The sequence below is a fragment of the Bos taurus genome, chromosome 19, assembly GCF_002263795.3.
Source record: "Bos taurus isolate L1 Dominette 01449 registration number 42190680 breed Hereford chromosome 19, ARS-UCD2.0, whole genome shotgun sequence".
Classification (NCBI taxonomy): domain Eukaryota; kingdom Metazoa; phylum Chordata; class Mammalia; order Artiodactyla; family Bovidae; genus Bos; species Bos taurus.
In genome coordinates, this window is record NC_037346.1 from 36765998 (window position 1) to 36792067 (window position 26070).

A 26070-nucleotide genomic window follows, 5' to 3' on the forward strand; every position below is an offset into this window, starting at 1 on the left:
GGGGGGAAGACGGGGGGAGGGGAGTGGGCAGGCCGAGAACTGCTGGTGGGGGGCCTCGGGGCTGGTGAGCACCCTCTGGAAGCAGGAACGGATCACTGACGCAGCACTGCTTCTGCCCTCAGAAAGCCCCCATCTTCCGATGAAATACCGCCCTGCCATGGAGCCCCTGGTCTGATGCAAGAGGCAGCTCTCTCCTCCCTCACACACACACAGACACCAGGACAGGTAGACCTGAATGTGGAAAGTGACTCTCTTGTACACCAGGGCCTCAGACCTCCAGCTGTGGATTGAGGAAGGCAGCCCAGCTGTCCCCTCGCCGACCCTGGGGTGGACTTGAAGCCCCAGCAGAGCCTGAGGACTCACTGTATGACTGGCCACCTAGACTCCCACCCGAGTCTGACCAACACAGCCATTCCCATCCCCTGAGAATCCACCTCAGCCGCTCTGCCCACCCTGGTCTGGTGGGACGTCTTCCCTGAACCTTCCTGCTGCAATTGGGCAGAGCCTCCAGAAGGCAGAGGTCCTTCTCCCCTCCCCACCCATGACAGTCAGGATGTGCCTCCGTGGATCACACCGGGGAGGAAAGCTGGGTGCTGGCAGGCACCGCCTCTTGCTTCACAGCCCAGCAGCCACCCGGGGGCCTCCGAGAGAAGCCCTCGCACCCTCACACCTTCAGGGGTTTCTCTCCCCACCTGCCCTCTCCATCCCCAGCTTCATTAAGGAAGGTGGTTAACCTCAAACAACAAGCAAATTAAAGTCCTGAAGCCGATCAAATAGGAGGCGCCCAGAGGGTAAATTGAAGGCAACCTGCCCAGGCCTCAGAATCATCCTGTTCCCTTCCCAACTCCCAGGCTCCCTTTTCTTCCAGGTTCATAAAAAGCAGAAGGTTGAAATGAGGGGCTCGGTTGGGACAGAGCATGGAATCCTGGGATCCAGAGTAGGTACTCCTGGGAGAGGTCTCCAGCACAGACGGCCCACCTGCTTTGATGCCTCGTTGGGAACAGCGCCTTCCCGCGGAGGAGCCGGGCCACAGCGAGCACGGGATCCAAACAGCTCTGACATCTCATGGCAGAGGTGCTCTGGCAAAGCCATGGTGACAAAGAGGCTGATATGGATCCAATGACACTGCCCCCGGGAAGACAGTATAGGCTGCAACTGGGATTGAATTAAACCATGTGAAATGAACTTGCAGCAAGACAGTGTGGAAGATTCATCTGGGACAATTGCCCATTGGCAGTATTAGTAATAGTAATAGTTCCTAGTTTTCTCTAGTTGGTTTTTTTTTTTTTTTCATTTTGGCGGAGCTGGCCACTTGCGGGATCTTAGTTTCTTGGCCAGGGATTGAACCCAGTGCCACAGCAGTGAGAGCACCAACTCCTAACTACTGGACAGGCAGGGAACTCAAGTTAGTTCTCTGTTTTAATGTACGTGAGAAAATCTAACTCACCAAGTCACCATGTCACAGCTATTATTGCTCGGAAGTATTTATTTACTCATTCTATTTGACAAACAGCGCTTTCCACGAGCCAGACACTCTTTCAACTGCTTTATAAACACTAACTCATTTAATCCTCACAATAACCCCATGAGATAAGTACATTGTTATCCCATTTCACAGGTGAGGAAACAACGGCACAGAGAAGGGACTTGCCCAAATTGCAAAGCTAGGAATTGATGGAGAAGCTACGTTTAAAAAGCAGGTTGTTATCAAATCAGTCAACTTGAAAGATCTCACTGCAGAAGTCGGGCCATTAGTATTCCCACAGCCAAGGGGTAGGAAGCACTGAATTCAATGCACATAATTGGGATTTTATGTCCAGTTACTTATCTGTTTAATTGTTTGTGAAGATTAATTTAAAAATAAATGAATGTTTTTATTCATATCTCCACCCATTTCCCTTGCTTTCCTCTGCGCAATCCCAGAAGATGAGAAAAGATCCAGGACAGGTGATTCATTTTCGCTGGGTCTCAAGGCGGAGTTCACTCCTACATCCCTACCTCCCCATCACCAATTCCATCCATTCATGTCCTGACTTCCTTCCTCACAGCGCAAGGAACTGGATCCTGGAAACCATAGAATTCACATCCTTAGCTCTGCATATAAATTCAAACAATTACTGAATGCCAGAGCTAGAGAAAGAATATAAGGAGGAGGGAGAGGGAGGGAAGAAGAGAAGGACAGGTGCTCTTCTTTTCATACTGTTCATGGGGTTCTCAAGGCAAGAATACTAACATGGTTTGCCATTCCCTTCTCCAGTGGGCCACGTTTTATCAGCTCTCCACCAGGACCCATCATCTCGGATGACCCTACACGTCATGGCTCATAGTTTCTTTGAGTTAGACAATGCTGTGATCCATGTTTCATTCACAGTATGAAAAGGCAAAAAGATATGACACCAAAAGATGAACTCCCCAGGTCTGTAGGTGCCCAATATGCAACTGGAAGAGAGTGGAGAAATGATTCCAGAAAGAATTAAGAGATGGAGCTAAAGCAAAAACAATGCCCAGTTGTAGATGTGACTGGTGATGGAAGTAAAGTCCAATGCTACAAAGAACAATATTGCATAGGAACCTGGAATGTTAGGTCTATGAACAAGGTAAATTAGAAGTGGTCAAACAGGATATGACAAGAGTGAAGATCGACATTTTAGGAATCAGTGAACTAAAATGGACCGGAATGGGCGAATTTAATTCAGATGGCCATTATATCTACTACTGTGGGCAAGAATCCCTTACAAGAAATGGAGTAACCCTCATAGTCAACAAAAGAGTCCAAAATGCAGTACTTGGGTGCAATCTCAAAAAAGACAGAATGATCTCTCTTTGTTTCCAAGACAAATCATTCAATATCACAGTAATCTAAGTCTATGCCCCAACCACTGATGCCAAAGAAGCTGAACTGTTTTATGATGACCTACAAGATCTTCTAGCTGCTGCTGCTGTTAAGTCACTTCAGTTGTGTCCGATTCTGTGCGACCCCATAGATGGCAGCCCACCAGGCTCCGCTGTCCCTGGGATTCTCCAGGCAACAACACTGGAGTGGGTTGCCATTTCCTTCTCCAATGCATGAAAGTGAAAAGTGAAAGTGAAGTCGCTCAAGTCATGTCCAGCTCTTAGCGACTCCATGGACTGCAGCCAACCAGGCTCCTCCGTCCATGGGATTTTTCCAGGCAAAAGTACTGGAGTGGGGTGCCATTGCCTTCTCCGCAAGACCTTTTAGAACTAACACCAAAAATGATGTCCTTTCATCATCAGGGACGGGAATGCAAAAGTAGGAAGTCAGAAGATACCTGGAGTAACAAGCAAGTTTGGCCTTGGAGTACAAAATGAAGCAAGGTAAAGGCTTGCAGAGTTTTGCCAAGAGAATGCACTGGCCATAGCCAACACCCTTTTCCAACAACATAAGAGATAACTCTACACATGGAAATCACCAAATGGTCAATACCAAAATCAGATTGATTATATTCTTTGCAGCTGAAGTTGGAGAAGCTACAAACAGTCAGCAAAAACAAGACCAGGAACTGACTGTGGCTCAGATCATGAACTCCTTATTGCAAAATTCAGACTTAAATTGAAGAAAGTAGGGAAAACCAATAGACCATTCAGGTATGACCTAAATCAAAGCCTTTATGATTCTACAGTAAAAGTGACAAATAGATTCAAGGGATTAGATCTGATAGAGTATCTGAAGAACTATGGATGGAGGTTCATAAGAGGAGGCATCATAGAGGCAGCAGTGATCAAAACCACCCCCAAGGAAAAGAAATGCAAAAAGGCAAAATGGTTGTCTGAGGAAGCCTTACAAATAGCTGAGAAAAGAAGAGAAGTGAAAGGCAAAGGAGAAAAGGAAAGCTATACCCATCTGAATGCAGAGTTCCAGAGAATAGCAAGGAGAGATAAGAAAGCCTTCCTAAGTGATCAATGCAAAGAAAGGAAAACAATAGAATGGGAAAGCCTAGAGATCTCTTCAAGAAAATTAGATACCAATGGAACATTTCACACAAAGATGGGCACAATAAAGGACAGAAACAGTATTGATCTAACAGAAGCAGAAGATATTAAGAACAGGTGGCAAGAATATACAGAAGAACCATACAAAAAAGATCTTAATGACCCAGATAGCCACAATGCTGTGATCAGTCACCTGGAGCCAGACATCCTGGAATGTGAGGTAAAGTGGGCCTTAGGAAGCATCACAATGAACAAAGCTAGTGGAGGTGATAGAATTCCAGCTGAGCTATTTCAAATCCTAAAAGATGATGCTATTAAAGTGCTGCACTCAATATGCCAGAAAATTTGGAAAACTCAGCAGTGGCCACAGAACTGGAAAAGGTCAATTTTCATTCCAATCCTAAAGAAAGGCAATGCCAAAGAACATTCAAAGTACCACACAATTGCACTCATCTCACACGCTAGCAAAGTAATGCTCAAAATTCTCCAAGCTAGGCTTCAACAGTACATGAATCAAGAACTTCCAGATGTTCAAGCTGGATTTAGAAAAGGCAGAGGAACCAGAGATCAAATTGCCAACATCCGTTGGATCATAGAAGCAGCAAGAGAATTCCAGAAAAACATCTATTTCTGCTTCATTGATTATGCTAAGGATTTTGACTGTATGGATCACAACAAACTGTGGAAAATTCTTCAAGAGATGGGAATACCAGACCACCTTTTGCCTCCTGAGGAATCTGTATGCAGGTCATGAAGCAATAGTTAGAACCAGACATGGAACAATGGACTGGTTCCAAATTGAGAAAGCCTTCCAATATACAAGGCTGGTATATTGTTATATATATACATATACATTGTTATCCTCCTTATTTAACTTACATGCAGAGTACATCATGTGAAATGCCGGACTGGATGAAGCACAAGCTGGAATCAAGATTGCTGGGAGAAATATCAATAACTTCAGATGTGCAGATGACAGCATGCTTATGGCAGAAAGCGAAGAGGCACTGAAGAGCCTCTTGATGAAGGTCAAGAGGAGAATGAAAAGCTGGCTTAAAATTCAACATTCAGGAAACAAAGATCATGGCATCCGGTCCCATCACTTCATGGCAAATAGATGGGGAAACAGTGACAGACTTTATCTTCTTGGGCTCCAAAATCACTGCTTATGGTGACTGCAGCCATGAAATTAAAAGACACTTGCTCCTTGGAAGAAAAGCTATGACAAACTTAGACAGCATATTAAAAAGCAGAGACATTACTTTGCCAAAAAAAGGTCTGTATAGTCAAAGCTATGGTTTTACCAGTAGTCATGTATGGATGTGAGAGTTGGACCATAAAGAAAGCTGAGCACTGAAGAATTGATGCTTTTGAACTGTGGTGTTGGAGAAGACTCTTGAGAATCCCTTGGACTGCAAGGAGATCCAACCAGTCTATCCTAAAGGAAATCAGTCCTGAATATACATTGGAAGGACTGATGCTCAAGCTGAAGCTCCAATACTTTGGCTATCTGATGTAAAGAACTGACTCATTGGAAAAGACCCTGATGCTGGGAAAAATTGAAGGCAGGAGAAGGGGACAACAGAGGATGAGATGGTTGGATGGCATCACCAACTTGATGGACATGAGTTTGAGAAAGCCCTGGGAATCAGTGAGGGACAGGGAAGCCTGGCGTGCTGCAATCCATGGAGTCAAAAAGACATGGACATTACCAAGCTACTGAACTGAACTGAAGGTGCTCTTCTATTAATTGCTCTACTATTGATTCCCACTGAGGAGAGCACACTTTTTCTGCAGCTGAGGTTGTGTCCAGACCCCTTCACCCCACTGGCCCCTGCCCACCATCAGAAAAGGCCAGGTGCCTCTCAGGCACACCTCTCCAGCCAGTGTCACCCAGACAACCAAACCCTTGCCCACAGCTCCATTCCTGGCTTTGGCTGGGGTTGGGCGGGGTGTGCCCCTGAGAGATGAGAGAGGACTGGCCAGGGAGCTGTCAGGCTCTGGGGAGAATGCCCCAGCCTCTGCAGGAGCAAACAGAAATCAAGGGACACACCAGGCCGACGCTCTCGCCAAGCCTCCTCCACCTCCAGGCCTGTCCTCAACTCCCTGCTTCAGGGTGGGTTTCAGTCGGATTCCCCGGCACCTCCATTATTCCATTGCCCCATCTCCCACCCCAGCCCCAACTCTCCGTCACCCCCACTTCCCTCCTTCTCAGCCCAGCTACCCCTGTCCTCCTACTGGAAGCCAGCCCCAGCTCCTCCTCACCCAGCACCTGAAGCCCCTCTCTCATCTCGCAGCCGGAACAAGGAGCAGCCCCTTCTGTACCCTGGCAGCCACCCGCAGTCACTGGGGAGGCTCTTTCAGACTCTTCCATGCTGCTCCCCTTCCCCCACCTGAGTCTAGTTTACATACCTTCTGCCCACCAGGCGCCTAGCAGCCATAGTAAAGATGGGCAGGGCACATGGTGGCCTGTGTCCATGGTAGGGCAGGGGCTCAGTTCCTTGCTCAGGGCAGCATCTCTCAGTCCTCAAACAGGATGATGGGTGGGAGGAGGGCAAGGTGGTGAGAAAGGGAGAAGGAAGGGGTCCAGCTAGGAGCCACCTATGCTGATGCAAACCCATGGTGCATAACATGCAGCCTGCACTGCTCTCTGCTCAAAACACCTTAGGTTCATGGACTCTCAACCCTCCCAGCCAGCCTCTGAGATAGGCACTATGACTGGTTCCTTTGTGCTGGTGAGAAAAACTAGGAACAGAGAGGTTAAGTAACTTGCCAAAAGACACACATCTAGGTTTCAGAGCAGGATTTGGACCCAGGAAGTCTGGGTCTCTGCTCTTCTGTGAAACTTCCCTATTTAAAAGCCCTGCACCCACAAAATCAAGCTGGGGATCCCCACCAAAGTAGTCCAAGCCCTTCTCAAGCTCCAAGCTCCCTCTGTAGCATTTCTTCCACCTCCACTCTCTGTGGAGCTTAAAGAACTGAATCCCACCTCTGCCAGCACCCTAACTGTGTGCTCTTGGGCAAGTCACTCTACCTTCTATGGCCTCAGCTCCTCAACCCTAACATGAGAGCTACTGATACCTCTTCTCGGGCAGAGTTAATGAGACCACCTGGATGAAGTACCCACCAGGTGCCTGGCACTGGTAGGAGCTCAGTCCAGAGTAGGAAGGAAGGAGGAAGACAGAGAGCTCTGAGGGAGTGAGCTGAGGTGGCTGGACTCTTGGGTGGGCATGAAGAAGAGGGGTCTCTTGCCAGGGCCCAGGGTAAAGAGAGGGACATCACCCAGAGAAAGCTGTGCTCTGCAGTGGCCTGGCCAGTCACCAGCGGGGGGCAGGGACCCACTCTGGCATTCTTCCCCCAGGATAAGAAGGCACCAGATCCCATTTCCCACCCACCCAAGGAGGAACAGCCCACCCAGTCTGGGGCCAAACCTGGACCCTATGCCTCCCACCAGCCCTGCAAGACCAGAGTCAGGAGGCAGCCCACCGGATGCTGGCTGGAGCCACGAGGCCCTGTTCCTGGAGGAGAGTGGGCAGCTACCACACACAACTACCCCAGAAGGAGTCCTGAGTTCCGAGTCTGCTGTGGCCCCAGCTGAGGGGCTAAGAGCTGTGCTGGGATGGGAAGGGTCTGCACTCAGCCGGGCTGAGCCCATCCACTGTCCCTCGGCCTCATCACCCTGGTCTAAACCAGACACACAGCCCACCCACAAGGGATCCAAGGCTTCCCCGGCTCCAAGGACTGAACCAAATTATTTCCCAAACGTGGTAAGTAATGAGAGTGTGGGAAAGAGGGGGCCTGAGATCCCAAAACCTTTCTGAATGAAAGAATATTTTCTGAATGAGCAGGGCTCTCCTCCTCGTTTCCTCACCTGTAAAATGGGAGACATAACATAACTCCTGCCTGCATCTCAGGATTGCCAGGGGCTCAAAATGAGATCAGGTGTGTGAATGTGCAAACTATAAAATGATCACAAACTGAAGTAGTTCCTGTCTGAGATGGGTTGCATCAGTCAATTGCAAATATAGCTATTGGAGCTACTGCTATACGAGCTGGTTTGGGTCAGAAGAGCTTTCAACATTGGCAAAGGAGTGGCCCAGTCTCAGCCCTCCAGAACTTTGATCTTCTATCAAGAACAGAACGGGCTGATCTGCCATCACAATTTAGTTCTAGATCTGCCTATCCTTGGTCTCACATGCCTCCTCTTCCTTGAAACTGGAACCTGTCAGATGAGGGCACATACCCCCTTCTCTCTGAGATGCTCAGCTGATGTGGCAGGGCCAGCCTCAGGTCTCAGGACTAGCTCCCACCACCTGAATCTAGAGACCAGGCCCCGGGCAAAGAGCAGATCCCCGTGGGGGGTGGGATGGGGGGTGGGATGGTTCTGGCAGGGAGTGGGTGGCCTGGGTCGTGCTTTCTACCCTCCTACTCATCTCTGGGGTTCCTTGAGCCTGCTTTTGAGGCTGTGACCAAGCAGGCTACCTGGGAATGAGTGGGTTCCAGACACCCCAGGGGCTCCTGTTCTCCTGGGCTCTGCAAGTGGAGACCCCTGCAGGGATGAGCTGGAGGCCCTTTCCACTGGCAGTCACCCCCTGGCAGGCGGTGGGAGGGGCAGGGCAGAGATGCCTGCCCCCAGATTTCCTGGGTTTAGGAGGGAGGGAGAGAGTGGAGCCAGGGGGAGTGAGCAGCCCTTAAGAAGGTAGGGAACCCAGGCTGACCCCACCACCCCCTGCTATGGACCCCCTTCCTCTCCTAGCAAGGGCAGGAAGGGAACCTTTGATTCTGGGCTTCCAGGAGGGAGTCTCTTCAAAATATTAGTGGGAGATTGAAGCAGGAAAAGAACTAAGCAGGGACTCTATCAAGGTCCTGGCTCCAGGGTCCTGGAGAGGCCTTGATGCTCACAGTAAATGCCAGAGGCTTTAAATACCCGGAGTTTCAGGGGGAAGACGCAGCTGTCCCTGCATCCCTGTAGCCTTCAGGAAGCTGCCCAGGGCCTCACAGCTCAATTCCATCTGTCCCTCTGTCCCTCTCACCCTGACACCCTCCCTCTACCCACCCTTCCTTCCTTTTTCTCCTTTCATCTATTCAAAGAATTGACCGGCTGCCTTCAGCCCAGCCCTCCGTAAGTACTGTGGATCTTACAGTTCTGTGTGGCTGGGAATCATGTCCTTATTTCACTGCATGGGCCCAGCTCTCCAGGTATCCAGTGTGTCTTGTTGCTCCCATGAAACTGAGGGGCTCCCCCTCAGACTGGGGCTCCCCAGAGCCAGTGCGCCAGTGTCTCCCTCAGATGGCCACCCCCAGGGTCCCTTCCTGCTGCAGAGGTGTGCTAGAACAAGTCTGTCTGGGGAGAACATGCCCATCTCAGCCCAAATCTCCCGTTTCTAGGGCAGAAAAAACTCCCTCACACCTCCAGACTTCTCCTCAGCCAAGAACCTCAGACTGGGGGTTCTGCCAAGTTGGCAGAGCTGGGGAACTAGGCCACAGTTGTCAGGTAGGGAGAGGGTGAGACCCAGGCAGCCAGGTGTTAACTCAGGAGAAGATTCACAGGTGAGGAGCGGAGGCTCGGAGATGCACGGGCTGGTGAGACTCAGGCAGAGCTGGAGCCAGTGTCCGGGCCTGGGAGCTGCCTCCATGACCACCGACCACCGGGACCTGGATGCTGACGCTGGACAACCATCTCATCCCCCTCCCGCCCTGGGCCGTGGGATGGTGCGCGGGAGAAGAGGCCAGGAGGCACTTCTCCACTCCACCTCAAACCAGGCCTAGAGACAGGGGCTGCCATGCCCTCCATCGTGAACCAACCACCCCCACCTGGGCCCCGAGGACCTCCTTCCTGTCAGCAAAGGGACAAAAGAGTGTCCCCAGGCGCCTTTGGAATTGGGGAGTGGTCCTGGCACTTGATCCCCAAAGGGTGGCTAAGTAGGAAAGGGAGAAAGAAGGGGACAGGGAGGGACGACAGAGCAGAGAGGGAGGAGGTGGTGCGGACCTTAAAGATGGAGAAAGCCGGGGCATCACGCCTCTCACACAGCAGCACACGCATCCACACACACTTGCACCTGGACTCATACCTGTCTGCTCCCTCCTGCTCTCGCTCACGTTTATGTGTAAATGTGTGTACATAGAAACTACATAGATCCTTTCACATCAGAGACCCAAGTCAATTCTCACATCCACACATGGATGTTCAGGACTCACAGACACAACCCTCTCCCTCATTCACATTCAAAAATGACCTCACAGGATTACAGGCACTCACAAGCCACAGCCTCTCACACACTTGTCTATAGAGCCACAAACCCTTGCTCTCAGGCACACCACGTGTGCACACACACCCACAGTCACTCATGCTTGTGTACACACTCATACACACACCCAGCATCACTCCCTCACGGCCATGCACACACACACACACACACACACACACACACACACACACAATCACACATGCCCGGGCTGCCAATTCAGAGGGGGTGCCCCCCAGCCTCTGGAGTTCCTGATCCCCTAAGCATCCCCCAGGCATGGTATCTCCTGGGTCCTGCCCAGAAATGCCCCAAATCGAAATCCCTGCTGAAGCCCTTGACTCACGAGCTCGCATCCACCCACGGGTGCCCATCTTTGCCTAGAACCTAAAACTGGCCAGAACTACCGAGGCCAGAGGGAGGTGAGGCCCCAGCCGGGACATGCATCCTGCTTCCCCCACCTCTCTGGAGCCTAGACTCCCACAGGCCCTGAGCCCCAAGCCCAGCAGACTTGCCTCCCCCTCTGAAGGGGGCACAGAACATCCTTGTGCCTCAGTGTCCTCACCTGTAAAAAGATGGGGTCACCTCATTCCACGCTCCTGTCAGGAGTCACAAGGCTCCCACGTGACCAGGAAAGGGCACTGTCAGCTGGAAAACATCAAGTTTAACCTCCGGTTAGTCATCTCTTTCTTAGTATCACCCTCCTCATGGCATCCTTGCAAAACAGGCCCAGGGAGGCCCCAAGGCTAGTCCAGAGCTGCAGCAAGAAGGGAGGGCTTTCTCAGCCCTGGGGGTCTATCCACACCCAGACCACTCAATGCTCAAGGTCACTCTCTCCAAAAGGGCCTGGGTCTGTGCCGCCAGGTGCCCCGGGGGGTAACAGGGAGGAGAGCGTCAGCCTCTTCTCTGATGGGGATGAAGCCCTTACACCAGAGGGCAGATGCTACTGAGATATGTGGGCTCCGTCATGGGTCAAGGTGCAGCCTGAGCCCAGTGCCTTGGAGGGGCGGGGACTTGTAGGGATTTCGATCCCCTACTTCCCATATTAGGTCATGGAGAGGCTCCTGGCAAGACCTCCTTCCCCCCAGGAAAGGGAATGACATGGTGCTGCCTGCCACAGGGCTGCAAAGGCGGCCCAAGGGGTGGGAGGTCAGCCTGGCCCAGAAAAAACAGACCCTGGGAGGGCCCAAAATAAGTCCAGAGAGGGGCAGGAGGCCCGGGGACTGTGCTGGGAGCCGAGGGCACAACCAGGAAGGAGGTGGGCAGCCTGGAGCTGGCCTAGCTCATTGCCCCTGGCGGCAGTTTCCACCAGGGAGTGGGTAGGGCCTGAGACCCAGGTTCCGGGTGGGAAAGGCGCGAAGGAGGGCAGCCTTCAGTGTGGGGAGGGGATGCAGATCACATTAGAAAGAAGGGGAAAAGAGAAAGATGAAAACAGCTTATAGAGATGGAGAGAAGATATGACAATAAAGACAGAGAAGTCAAGTCTCCAGTCAGAGTGAGAATACACAGAAGGAGACAGAGAAGGGGAGGACGCCGCTCACACAGCAGCACATGCATGCACACACATGTGCACACAGAGTCACACCTGTCTGCTCCCTCCTGCTCTCACTCACATTTATATATAAACATGTATACATAGATCCTCTCACATTAGAGACCCAAGTCAAATCACACGTGCACACATATACACACAAACACACACACACACACAAGAGAGAGAGTGTGCATCTGTGGGAACTTCAGCATGGGGACCAGGCTGGTCCCTGCCTGGGACAGAGGATCAGAGACAGAGAGAGCCAAAGGACCAGGAAAAGAGGGAGAGAGAGAGATGGAGAAAGAGAGAGAGAGAAGAGAGATAAAGACGAGTCAGAAAGCTGGAGCCAGACTGAGAGCAGGGAAGGGAGTGAGGGCGAGAGGCAGCCTGAGCCAGGCTCTAATTATGGGCGGGCGGGCAGGAGCAGAGGGCAGCCTGTTTGAAGTCTGTGGTGAGAAGCATCAAAGGGAAAGGAGGGAGGCCAGCAGGGCGAGGGGGAGACACAGGAGGGGCCACCCTCTGCTCGGGCCCACCTGGACCTCCCAGTCTCCACCCCCGTCCTGCCCAGCCTCCAGCTCCCCGCCACCCATCTGCTCAGGACAGGCCAGAGGTCCGGCCACCTGGTCACCAGCCTGGGGCTCAGGCTCCTGCAAATCCCTGCTGCCTTCTCAGCATCCCCAGGGTCAGGGCAAGCTTCTGGCTTCAGGGACTGCCTGGACTCGGGAGGGACAAGCTTCCCTTGTGGCTCCTGCAGCTGTCCCCTCCCTATCTCCCAAAAAGTATGTACTGGCATCTTTTGGGCCCCCCACTTTTGGGATCCTGAGATGAGTTCCAAACCATTCCAGCTTCGGCATCTCAGCACCAGTCCCCATGATTGGTCTCACCTTCAGTTGGGAAAGCTCTTAGGAAAACTCCCACCCAGGTCATTCTGGCCTCTTTGGCTGCAAGAGGATGTCCTGAAATGACCTCTGGGCCACCCCCTTGTCTCAGGTCAGCAAATCAGCTATGCTGGAACCACTATACGTCACCTTCCCCAAAGAATGTATGTTTCTGCCCTTCCTCTTCTGCTCTTTCCAGAGTTCTACAGCTCTCTAGGCCAGAAAAGCCTTCTGGTGTTCTCACCCAAATCCTTCATGCTGCCTCATATTTTAGACAGAGGCTAGCAGGTCTCTGTACAATGGCCTAGACACACGACATGAAGGTCCTTGCTAGAGACTATCTCCTTGGTCTCAAGCCTTCTCATTCTCTGGGGCACCACCTACCCTCTGGTGTGTCTTCCCAGCTGCTGTTCCTTAAACCTGTTCTAACCAACTGGAGCAGGATGCAGAGAAGGGGTGGTGGGCTCAGTATAAGAAGTGGCACCAGCAGAGAAGCCAGGCCAACATGAATAGGAATCCTGATTTTACAGCCTCCTAAATGGGCAACACCAGGCACATTCTTTAATCTCTCTGGACCTCAGTTTCCTCATCTATAAAATGTGAGAAATACTCACTTGAAAGCATATTGTGCGAATTGAACATGATGCTGTATGTAAAGTGCCCGGCCTCCAACAGGTACTCGATGCATGAGGCTCCTATAATTATGGAAGTCAGGCCATCCAGGGTCCCAGAGGGAAGATTTTCCCCAAGAGAAAGGCAAATGAGAATCCTCTTGAAGCCAAGAAGAGGCCTGACACCTGGGAAGGGGCAAAGAAATGATTACACAATCCACGTCGCCTATCCCCGCACCAAGCACACCCCCTCCTGGCATCTGACTTCCACATGTCTTGTTACAGCTTCCATCTGCCTCCTCTCGTTTGGGAATGCAGGTCAGTGTCCACCTTCCATTGTTAGAGCAGAAGTGCACTATCAAGCATCACACCACCTAGCAGATGCCAGGCTAATCTCTGTGGTCGTGGGCTCCTCCAGTGCTGACTAAACCTCAGGGAAACCTGGAGGGACAGCCCTAGATCCTCAGGAAGTACAACCACTGTCCCTAGAGAAGGAAGGAGCCCACCAGAGAGTGCAGGAGAATCACACCACCCTGTCTGCAGTCTGTAACCATCTGGGAGGAGGTGCTGTCCTGCCCAGCATGGGAGGGAGAAAGATGACGGCAGGCTGAGAGGAACCTGAGGTCTAGACTCCCAAGATGAGCCGTACCTGCGCGTAAGACTGACACATCACCAGCGTTCAGACCTTCAGACTTCAGAGACAAAACCTACCCCTGAGTGTGATACAAATCAGGTTGCAACCAACCAGCATATTCTAGATTTTTCTAAACATTGTTTCTCTCCATCAGTTCAGATGATTGAGAGCTGATCAAAACCAAAATACTTGTGAAAAATTCATTTTCTATGTATAGCCTGTCTTTCAAAAGCTCCTTCAGGCTCTCAAATCTCACCACAAATCCACTCACACACGTATCTACCCACCTTCCCATATCTACCTTTTCATCCATCCACCTATTTATCCATCCATCTATCCACTCTTCTATCCATTTATCCATCCTTCCATGCATCCACCATTCACCTACTTTTCCATCTATCTATCCATCCAACTATCCTCCACCCACCTAATAATCCATCCATTCAATCATTCACTTTATCTAAATACCTGCCCACCCATCCATCTTAACACCACCCACTCACCCATCCACACATTCCACTTGCTCACTTATCCATCCATCCATTTACCTGCCAATTGACACATGCATCCCCCACCCAACTCACCTGTGCATTCACCCTCTTCTATATATTTATCCACCCACTCACCACTATTCGTCCATCTTCACACACTGATCATCTCTTATATTGAAGGCATGGAGCCAGATCCCTAACCTCCATGACCATTTGCAGTTATTGGGAAATCCCAGCTTCTTGGTATGCTTGGCAGCTTCCCTTCCGTGGACAGAATGGGGCTGGTGCCTCATTGTCTCCACTAAAGACTGAATGAAAGGAGATAGGAGGGGACTAAACCTCGGAATAATATTTTGATAGAAAAGAAGGATATGGGACAAAGTAGATCCCAACGCATTTGTCAAAAGGAGGACGAGAGCATCCGTAAATACCTGCAAATCCCAGGATGGATGCAAGGACTGTCCAAGCCACAGGCCCCCGATTGCTTCAGGATGGGGTGTGACTCAGGGCGGAGCAGGGTCCGCTCACCCAGCTCCCACTGGCCTGCCCCCATTCCAGAGTCTCCCGAAGCAGCAGAGTCTTCAGGGGTGGCAGGGACTGACGAGGCAGAGGCCCAGCCACGGGGATTAGGAGGGATCCAAAGGGTATCCCCTGACACTTACAGACCAAGATCTTGGCTGTATCTGTTGCTCACCAGTTGTGTAACTTTGAGTAAATCCTTTAACTTCTCAGAGCCTCAATCCAAACGCCTCTGAACTGGGAAACACAGCCATACCCATCCTTTGTTGTTACGGTCGAGTCACTAAGTTGAGTCTGACTCTTTACAACCCGACTGTAGCCTGAAGTCAGGCTCCTCTGTCCATGAGGTTTCCCAGGCAAGAATACTGGAGTGGGTTGCCATGCCCTTCTCCAGGGGACCTTCCCAATTTAGGGATCGAAACCACGTCTCCTGCATTGGCAGGCCAGTTCTCTACCACTGAGCCACCAGGGAAACCCCAATACCTGCCCTACCTGTTGAGAAAATCCTTGAGAGTAAATGTGAAAGAACTTTGAAAATCATTTCTGATTTTGCACAGTACCAAGGAAGTGCTAGACTTAAAGCCTCAACCTTAGGTGGTACGACCAGACCAGTCTACAGTCACCCTCCCCATGGAGAAGCCATAGGTGGCTCCCCAGAAAGAGGAGACCCGATGTCATTCCCATGTCTCCTGCACTGAGCTCCTCTGAACAGTCTGCCCTCACTAGGGCTTCCCTGGTAGCTCAGCTGGTAAAGAATCTGCCTGCAGTGCGGGAGACCTTGGTTCGATTCCTGGGTCAGGAAGATCCCTGGAGAAGGGATAGGCTACCCACCCCAGTATTCTTGGGCTTCCCTGGTGGCTCAGCTGGTAAAGAATCCATCTGCAGTGCGGGAGACTTGGGTTTGATCCCTGGGTTGGGAAGATCCCCTGGAAGAGGGAAAGACTACCCACACCAGTATTCTGGCCTGAAGAATTCCATGGACTATATATTCCACTATATAGTCCATGGTGTCGCAGAGTTGGACACAACTGAGTGACTTTCGCTTTCACCTCTCTAGGGTGGGCCGAGACCTCCCCAGAGGGGCGCCCACTGGCGCCCACAGCCTTCTCTCCCTTGCTCTCAGCACTTACTGGCCAGATCACACCCTCCCCCAGGAATGCAGAGGGAAGGAATGGGAGGTCGGAGCTGCAGTCAACTGTGGGGGAGGGGTGCAAGAGCCAGGAATGAGAGGTTCAAAGACATAGGGGTGCCGCCCCAGATGTAGGCCTGCCAAGCACATGCTGAGCGACAGAGAAGTGGGAACCTAGGGGAGAAGGTGGCGCCACCAGCAGTGGAAGCTGTGCACCCCACTTCTCATCAGGCTGCACCTCTGCTCCCATCCAGGTGTGGGGCAGGGGACACACACACACACACACACACACACACACACACACACCCTCCAGGCGGGAGAGGCTTCCATGGTGAGGGCACCGCCCCTGGGCTCGGAGGTGTCGGTGCCAGCCGGGTGGGCTGGCATGAGGTTGGGAGAGGGCGGCGCGGGCAGCTAATCCCCCCAGCGTCTCCCAGACGCCCACAGAGACCAGGGTGAGCTCTTTGTCTGAGTGCAGAGACGACAGAGGGGCGGCGGGCAGGCGGGCAGGCTCCTCTTTCTCTCCCCTGCCTCCCGCCCCAGGGCAGGTAGAAGCCTGCCGTCTGTGGGGATGGTCGGAGGGAGTGGGGGTGAGAGGATTAGGAGAGAGACAGGCGCTTATGACTTGTAGGGTTCCCTCCCTCCAGCCCAGAGGGCCTGTGGCTTTGGGGTAGGGGTCCCCAGAAGGGCAGTGGGCCATGACCTGCAGTGGGAGCGGGACTCATGTGCAGTGGGAAGCTGGCAGCCCTGCTACATCCACATACCCAGTCACACCCAGAATGACAGCCTACACACATACACACACACACACACACACACACAGCCTGAGTCCCAAACTCTGCATCCACACATGTGTTTACTCCCAGGCTCACACGCACAGAGACCAACATCCAGGGGGATAATTACACAACCCCACAGGATCAAAGTTGGACAGTTTAAAACAGCCCTCATCTACCACCATACTCACAGGCTGCCCCCCAGAAACATCACGATGGGGTCACATGTTGTTCTAGTCACTTACAGCGGAGCAGTGCCACAGCCACTGGTGTGTCATCTCACTCCCAGGCGCCACCAGATCCCAGCAACACAGTCACCCACACCACACAGGTCCCAGCCCACCAGCCCCATCACACGGAGGGTGCCCACCGCCTAAAGCCTGTGGCACTGAGTCAAACACACGCACACCTTCCGCACACCCCAAACCCTCACCACCTAGCACCACTTGGCACCATGTAATAGCCTCTCCGTGTGCCTGTTTCTCTCTTACACAGATATACCTGCCCCCACAACCTTCCACCTTCTCCAAAACATCAATGCCCAAACATGTCAGTCTCCTTAGAGAGAATGGAAAGGCCACCCTCTTCCTGTCCCTGCAATTCTGTCCCCTGAGCACCTCTCTTGCTTACTTTTAAGTACAGGCCCCCAGACTCCCAGGCCCGGCTAACCCCATGCCACAGACACGCTAGGCCTTAACTGGACCCAGGCTCACAGGGGCAGGCAGCAGGTCTACCTCCAGGCCAGCCCTCCAATGCCTGTTGTTTTCTTGCTAAGTCGTGTCCAACTCTTTGCGACTCCATAGACTGTAGCCCAGTTCTCCAGAGCCTGCAAACCTAGACACATCCTGAGCATGGCATTCAGAACTGAGAGGCCCTGACTGGCACTCACACTGCCCCCGCCAGCCACAGAGATGCACAGGATCACATGTGCCCCTTCTCCTCCCTGACCCCGCTCCCTGCCCAAAGCCTGTCTGCCCTGCAGCCCAGGAGCCCAGCGTTGGCAAGCTGAGTCCTGCTGTGGCCAGCGCCTCCAAGGATGAAAGACCTCTGGCTCCTCCAGAAACCAGGGCTAAATATACCCCTCGCCAGCTTTCTTGTGCCTAACTGGAACCAGCTGGGCAAGACCCACCCTTCCGCCTGCAGGACAGGCCATGGGCCATCAGAGCAGGGACCGGTAGATCAGCAGCCACTTCCTGGGAGTCGCGCCTGACGGAGCACTGGGATCCGAGGAAGTGGACGAAGCACCCTTCCCCAACCCCCATCCTTCCACAGGATGCTCCCTGAGCCCCGCACACAAAAAATGGGCTCCTTTCGAGCCTCAGGTTTTCTATTTGTAAAATTAGGATAATTCATCACTGACCGCGTAGTGTTGTTGTACACAGTAAATGAATTCATACAGGTAAAGTGCTGGATCAGTGCCTGGTACATAGTAAGTGCCCAGTAAACTATTATACACACTCTGGACACCCCTGTGGGACAGGCCCAGGGCTAACAGCCTCGAGTCAGCAAGGCTGCCAGGAGGGGCAGAAGGATGGACCCTGGCAGGTGGGAGCGGGGGCAAATCAGTGAGGGGCCCCGGGAGGGGTCAGATGAACCAAGGACACGCCCCCACTGGGCCCTGCCTCAGGTCTGGCCACGTCCCCACTTCCCTCCCCCTGCCAGAACTCCGCCCCGGGCTGTGGTCTGTGCTGTGGCTGCAGCTCCCACGCCACGGCCCAGTTTAGCGGCTCCAGCCCGCGGCCCCAGGACAGCCCACTCTCTGGCCCAGTCCAGAGGCCTGAAATAGGAAGGAAGAAGGGCCTAAAAATAGCCCTAATTACAGAGGGGCCCAACGGGGTGGGGGGCGGCGGCTCCTCTCTGGCTCCTGGGCACTGCCACAGCCGGCCCAGGATCCTGCTCCGGCCCTGGGGAAGGGACCCCACCCTGGGCCTCCTGTCCCCAGCCCACAACAGGCCTCCCAGTGGGACAGGAGGGTGAGGGGTGGGGTGGGGGGATGGGCCAGGAGGGAAGTTGAGCCCAAGTTAGGGACAGTGTCATCCCCTCCCCTGATTCCAGGGCTGTGAGCCCACCCCCGCTGCTCCTCATTCATGAGGATCACTCAGCAGCTGCCACAGGGTGCTGCCTTCACTGAGCCTACCTTTCCCTAGCCCTGACCCTTGCCTCCTCCAGGAGGCCTGCCTTGAATACCCTCACCTGGCCCTGGCTCTATACCAGGAGAGGTTTCCAGAAAGCTGCACCTCTGCGTCCCCCTTTCGATTGGCTCCTGGAGCAAGGTTGTGATTCCCACCAGCCTGGGGGCTCCCAGAAGGCAGAGAGGGGCTGCCTCTTCTGCATTTCAGCCTTGCTAGAAGAAACAGAGCGTGAACCTACATAGAGAGGCCAAAGGGAAAAGAAGAAACCGGTTAGTGTAAAGATGCCTAAATCCTGAGACGACCCAGAGACTAAAATAATAGCGGGCACTTTCCTGGTGAAGTTCTGTGTCAGGTTTGAAAGAGACACCAAAGAGACAGTGGAGGGGCCTTAGCATGGAAGAGAGTGCTCAAGGGCCCTAGCTGCTCTGGTGACCCCTGCCCAACTGCTGCCAGCCCAGGAACCCCAAGGTTTGGGAACCTGCAAAGCTGAGGTTCACGCTCCCTTGCATTTGCCGTCTCACCCTGGGTGAGTGACTTCATTCCTTTGGGTTTCATTCTCTTTGTGTGTACAGTGCACACTACCCAGGAGCTCACGGGTTTGAGGTGGAAACCCTGTGATGTGTACAAATACCCTTTGTGAGATAGGTGTTACCCTAAGGGGCATTAGAGCCTCTCCAAGGAGCTCGGGGCCCCTACCCTGGCCCTGCCCATATTTGGCTGCATCTGTTTTCCTCCATGTTTAAAGTCTCAGGAAGGTGTTGGGCAGGGTGTGGATGTTGTGAAGGGTTAAGGGTGGTTACTCACCCTGGGCCAGGGGCATGGAACGGGTGTACCCTCATCTAGGACGGGACACATGGTACGCTGGTGCCATCTGGTGGCTACAGATAACAATGCTAGTTACTGGGCTGAGAGAAGAGAGGAAGGACAGGAAAGCTGGAAAGTGGGTATAAAAGGAAAGGAGGGGACAGAGACGGGCACCCAGGAAAGAGGGGAGGAGGGAGCGAGATGGAAAGAGGGAGGCAAGCCAGGGCCCACAGCAAAAGGGGAGATGCCCAGGACTGGGCCTGCTGGATGTTGTCACAGGCCCAGGCAGCCCAGATCAACAGCCCAGGAAGATCTGCAGCCTCTGAGAGGTTCCCAGAGGCCACGCGGCTCCAGCCCCAGCATGAGTTTGAGCCATGAGGCCTGATGGTCAGGAGGCTGAGATCCAGCAGGTCAAACCAGGTGTTATTCCACAGGGACCCCCAGTTCTAAGGCCACCCCCATGGGCCTTTAGCTGTTGGCCCCCAGACACCAGCGATGAAGTGAAATGATCCCTGGAAAAGGTTGGCCACAGCTCCCCCAAGGACGCGTGTGAAGGTAAACACGCTTCTGTACATGTTGCCCACATGTAAGAGCCCAGCACACACCCTACAGGCCCCATGGACACCCGTGACACGCACCTGTGTTACGTAGATGGCTTAGGCCGGGTGGAGTGCTTGGAGGCCCCCACCTCACCCTCTTCCCTGCTTCCTCTCAGGGGCAGGAGGCAGAGGGCAAACTTGTTTACCACTTCTGTTCTGAGCAATGGTGATGAGCTCAGACTGGCCCATTGCCCTCCACGGGCAGGGCTAGGCCTGAGTCATGAGGGTCAGATGACTGCAGAGGCTAAATGGGTCCCATCCTGCAGCCCCCAGGAGCTGCTGGCAACCCCGCCCTTTCGCTGATGGTGGGCCGCCCTTCCAAAGCAATCAGGATGGGGTGGGGAGGGGGATTCCCAGACTCAGGCCCCAACCGGCCCCTCCCCTGACCAGAGGACAACAGGGCAGATGACCCCCTTGATCTATGCCCAGCCAGGCCTGGTCCCCTCAACACCCATCCAGGAGCAGCACCTCCCTCTGGGACATCCTGGTTCAGACCAACGCCCTCCCAGAATGCCAAGCACCCCTTCGGTCATGTGCAAGGCCCCAAACACATCTCAGAAATAAATGGAATGATGCAAAAGTGGTTGTGCTGGAGATTATGATACTTCTCCCTGGGTCTCAGTCTGCCACACTCTGAAATGAGAAGAGGGATCAACGTCGTCCAGGGGCAGTTCCTAACTGACACCTGCCTTGGCCTGCAGTATGTCTTTGGGGGGCTGCAGCTGATGGAAGCTGAGAGAAAGTCCTCAGCTCCGTCCCCCCGACAGGCCTGCAGGCCTTAGGATTATCTGCCAACAGGAAGACCACAGACTGATCCCCCCTGACAGCAGAGTAACCAAGGTCAGCTCCAGGTACCCACCTTCATGTTGTATTTTTGCCTTGTAAAATCCTTTCTAGTACTGTGGATATTTGATTTCCATTGAAAATAAATTCCTAATGATTTTTAACACCTCTCTATTTTTTGGAGTTCCACCAAAACTACAATTTCCATGACATCCCTCCCAAAGGTCCCGGCTCACAGGAGGTACACTCCACTATTAACCCAGAACATTTCCCCAGGGGCACAGGTGGTCTTCCACTGCTGCTGGGATTGACCTCACCTCCCCAAGGACCACTAGCCCCCTTAGTCAAGACCAGAGTCCTTTACTCTTGGTGCCCCTCACCTGCCAGCTCTCCACGCTACCCTCTACTGGTGTGGCACAGACAAGGACACAAAGCCTAGTTCCATCCAGGTCATGTCACTAGATTCACCAGGTGGCCTCGGAAAGGTCAGTCCCTCATCATGGGTATTACTGGCCCCACCAGTACAAAGAAGGAATTGGAAACGATGACCCCAGAGGTCTCTCTGAACCCTGAACTCTAGGGTTTTATAATTCACTGACAGAGGCATCTCTTTTTATTACAAAACTGAATGAGAACTAAGGAAAGAATAAGTGTGAAGGCTCCCTGCCCCCCAGCCCCAAGCTGGCTCTGACTCTTTCCCATTGCTCCTTTGGCACTGCCCACTTCCTCCTGGCCACCCTCTGGCTTCACTGATCCTCACAGTCCACCCACCGCCACCCTGCCCCCGGCGGCCTCCCGCTTCAAGCCCTGACAGTGTCCCGGCCCTCCCCCATCCGCTCCTCTGATCTCCAACCCTGGCAGCCCCTCTCCCCATCTTGGCACAGCATCTTTCAGCCTGCTGTCTGCCAAGCCTGGGCATCGCCCACTCTCCATGCCTAGGCACCAGGGTTTGGCTTTTGCCTCCCCGAGCCTTCAAGCCTCAACACTATCCTCGCCCACCCGCCCCCCTGGGTGCCAGAGACTTGCTGACTCCTGCCAAAGTCGGCATGGTCACCCCCTGCCTCAGGGCCAAACTACGGCTCCAGCAGCACTGACTGGTCCAGCCACTGTCACCCCTTGGGTCCTCAGATGAATCCCTCCCAGGTTGATGACTCCATTGACTCTTTGGTAAGAAACAAGGACAGCTTCACTGTAGCAGCAGCAGCAGCAAAGACTGTCAGCACCCCTCACGGGCCCCAGGGCAGCAGCATCCAGACCACAGGAAGTCCCCAGGACCACTGGCTGACGATGGGCCTTCAGGACCCTCTTGTCATGACTCTTAACAGGAAACTGAAAGCAGACCCTGTGCCTGTGGGCTCAAACGCTGGTGGGAGCCCGCCTACCCCGGGTCAGCCAGGTTTCTGCCCCCAAGTCTGTCACTGAATCTTTCTCCGCATTTCCAGCCTGGATGGGAAGGGCGTTTGGGGGAGAACGGATCCATGTATGTAGATGGCTGAGTCCCTTCCCTGCTCACCTGAAACTATCACAACATTGTTAACTGGCTACACCCCAACACAAAACAAAAAATTCGAAAGAAAAACAAAAACTTCCTCCACTTTTCATACTGTTAACCTTTCCTGTTTTCAACTTTGTTTTTCCTTTTTTCTTATAATCCCTCTTTTTTTCAAAATGCTTCAGTTATATCAGGCACATAAAAATGTATAGATAATCTCACAGCAAACTTCAATGCTCACTACCTAGGTTGGTTTGGGGGGCTGCTTTGCTTTTTCCCTCCCTCCTCCTCCTACACATTCACTACATGTGTATGTCCATTTATAATACAGATATATGTTTTTCATGCTTTTAAATTCTATGTAGATGGACCCATAGTCTAGGTATCCTGATATAACCTGGTTTTTTTTAGCCCAACACTTTATGAGTTTTATCCACGTTGATATAGACACTCTAATTTATTCATTTTTACTGCTGTGTAGTATTCTACTGCCACAATGGACTTACCTATTTTCCTGATAATGGACATTTAGATTATTTCTCACCTTGTTTTAAATTGTAAAGGTAATAAGTGCACATATTCTCACTGTAAAATATTCAAATCATGTAGGGTACTGAATAAATAATGGAAACCTCCCTTTACCTACTTCTCTATCTCAAAATTTACCACCATGACCACCTATGTGTATTCTGCCAGCCCTTTTTCTAGGCATTAACATATGCATATTTGAGGTGAGGAGGATTTGGGAACCCATGAAGGGGAAAAAACACAATCCCACATAACTCCTTTGTTCTAAAACCTTCAGTAACTCCAGTGTCTGCTGGATAAAAGCCACACTCCCCATTCTGGCACTCAGGGCCTCGTGTCTCAGTTCCCCAGTCCTCAGGCAGCCTGTACAGGGTCTTACTGAACCAGCGTTCCTCTGAGAGCCCACGTGTTCCAGACCTCGGTCAGAGAGAGCAGGACAGGGGTCAATCCTGAGTCTCATGCCCCGCCCGCACTAGCCAAGTTAGCCCGCTCATGGGTGCCACTTCCACTTCTGAGAGGCTGGCTCCAGTGTCCTCCCTGACTTGAGAAACAAACTGCTCTGCAGACAGTGGGGTCTGGAGGCCTCACTTGGTAGACAAAGGATGGTGCATTATAATTATGTTTTCACTTAGCAGTTCACTTCTCTGCCACACTCGCTAACTAAGATCCAGGAAGAAAATGCCAATTGGATTCATGAGCTTCGCCTCTCCCACTAATGGGGTCAGGCTCTGGCGGCCATTATTGCACAGAGGCTCCGGGAGAAGCAAACACACAGGCGAGACTTCACCGCCACTTATGAGGCAAGGGCTGCGCAGAACCCACATTCCCTAATGTGGGGGATCGACATACCTCCCTCAGCATCCAGGCCTGAAGCTTCTGAACCCTGACTTTAAGGCCGGGCACACTGAAACTTGTCGGAGAGACCTAGCCACAGGGAGTTCCTAGTCTGAGAGAAACCCAGTTCCTGTCCTTAGGAAACTCTTGACCTGACGACAAACTATCAGGGAATGCCGGAAATGACTTTCTTTAACCTGGCTTTCCTGTAAAATAGGGATGAGAGTTATTGTTTAACTATAGTATTAATGGCAATCATAATAGCCACCATTTACTAAGGCCTACAATGTGCCTGATGCTTCATGAAGTTCTTTTATGCACTATCTCATGTAAACATCTCTACAACCTTTTGAAGTAAGTATATTATTATTCCTATTTTATGGTGAAGGTCAGAAAGGTTAGATGTCTGAGTTTACACACTGTTAAGTGATGGGGTCAGAATTCAAACCCGGAGTCATCTTAGACACTACACTTTGCTTCTACTCTTTTTTTTTTCCCCTAATAAAAGTCTTTTTTCTTCAATTAATTTGCTTCTCTTGACTTCTACCCTTCTTGTAGATAAACACCGCCCCCCCCTCCCAGCCACTGTGCACATTTGTCTTTCCTCATAGAATTTAATTGTGAAAAAGATGTGGGTAGGTGGGGGCCAGGGACCTGGGGAGAAAGGTGATGGAGAAGGGAGATGGAATAAGAAGTCCCAGGGCCATAGGCCTGGGCCAAGAAGCACCTTTGATGGTGGGTGAGGGGTCTCATGAAAAGGGCAAGAAAGGAACTGTTTTCAATCATTCTCAGGACGCAAGAATTTCTGGTACTGGGCCACCTATACCTTCAGGCCCTCTCAGAAATCCTTGGGATATTATTGACAGGCAACAAACACCGCCAAATTGTCTGCCATGCCTACACAATGTGTGGGCACAGAGGGTTATGGCTTCATTTGCTCCATCTATAATCCATGTGTAGAGACCCTCTTTTCCGAACCCAAAGTGTTCTGTCTAGGTCAAGTGTCTGAAGTGTGCGTGCATGTGTTCAGTCACTCAGTCGTGTCCTACTCTCTCTGGCCCCATGGACAGGCTCTTTCATCCACAGAATTTTCCAGGCAAGAATACTGGAGTGGGTTGCCATTTCCTACTCCAGGGGACCTTCCCGACCCAGGGATGGAACCTCGTCTCTTGCCATCTCCTGCATTGGTAGGCGGATTCTGAAGTGTACCCATACTGTAACCACACTGTAAACATGGGTAAAGAGGGCCCAGGATTCTTATTCTCTCCCCCAGATACCACTGCCATGGCACTTTCCACACTGTTAAAAATGTTACAATGCTTGTCTGTTTTTTTCAGCTGTGTTGTGGGGCAACTCCCACGTTGTAAGGTCTCATCAAATCCAGAATCAATGGATGAATGCATTAATGTAATCTCAAAGATTCGCAGTGAAACTAAGCCATTGCCGGTGAAAGGGTCCAAGCCCAGGGTGCAAAGATTATTGCCCCAATTCCACACTCCGGGCTACTTGTACCAGGAACCACCCTGCCCCCTCCACTGGAACGACCACGCTGCGCATTCCAGGGAGGCTCGCCTCCTCTGGCGGCCCAGCTTCCCTTTCTCCTCGCGTCTTTCTGTCCAAGGGACAGGCCGTGAGATTAGGACTCAGCTCTGGCCCCTTCCGGATCCGCCAACGCCAAGCTCTAGAAACGCGCGCGCGGAGGTGGGGTGGGCGAGTGGATTGGGCTTCAAAAGGAGCCTCCACATGGGGGCGCTGGAAGGGCGCGGGAGAGACTGAAACAGGGTCTCTGTGGCGTCCTCCGGGCTGGGGAACCCAGAGAGCCAGCGCCCCCGGTCCCCTTCCCGTTCCGGCCCGCCCCGCCCCTGCCCCGGCTTGCGTTTGCGTTCTCAGCCGCAGGGAAAGAGGCCGATCAGGCTCCGGGCTCCGCGGCTTCACAGCTGGACGGCCTCGCCCGAGGCACCCAGCCTCCCCGAGCCGGCCGGTAAAGTGGGGATAGTCTTTCCACCTCCTTTGGACGCAGTCGGCGCTCAGGAAACGTCAGCTTCCTGCCCGCATCCCGCCCTCGGCTCGTGTTTCCCTCTTCCTAGCTGTCCTCCCTCCTGCGTCCTTTCCTCTCTCGGCTCCGCAATCTTA

The 26070-nt window shown here is 52.6% G+C and overlaps 1 long non-coding RNA gene across 1 annotated transcript; it reads right to left on the bottom strand.

Moving 5' to 3' along the window:
• Positions 1-25829, bottom strand: LOC104975064 (uncharacterized). The gene is made up of 3 exons (XR_003030886.2): positions 18959-25829; positions 13220-13402; positions 1-10841 (listed from the first exon to the last, which is right to left on the bottom strand). It is a non-coding gene; the product is annotated as an uncharacterized lncRNA (long non-coding RNA).
• Between the last annotated feature and the right edge of the window lie 241 nt (positions 25830-26070).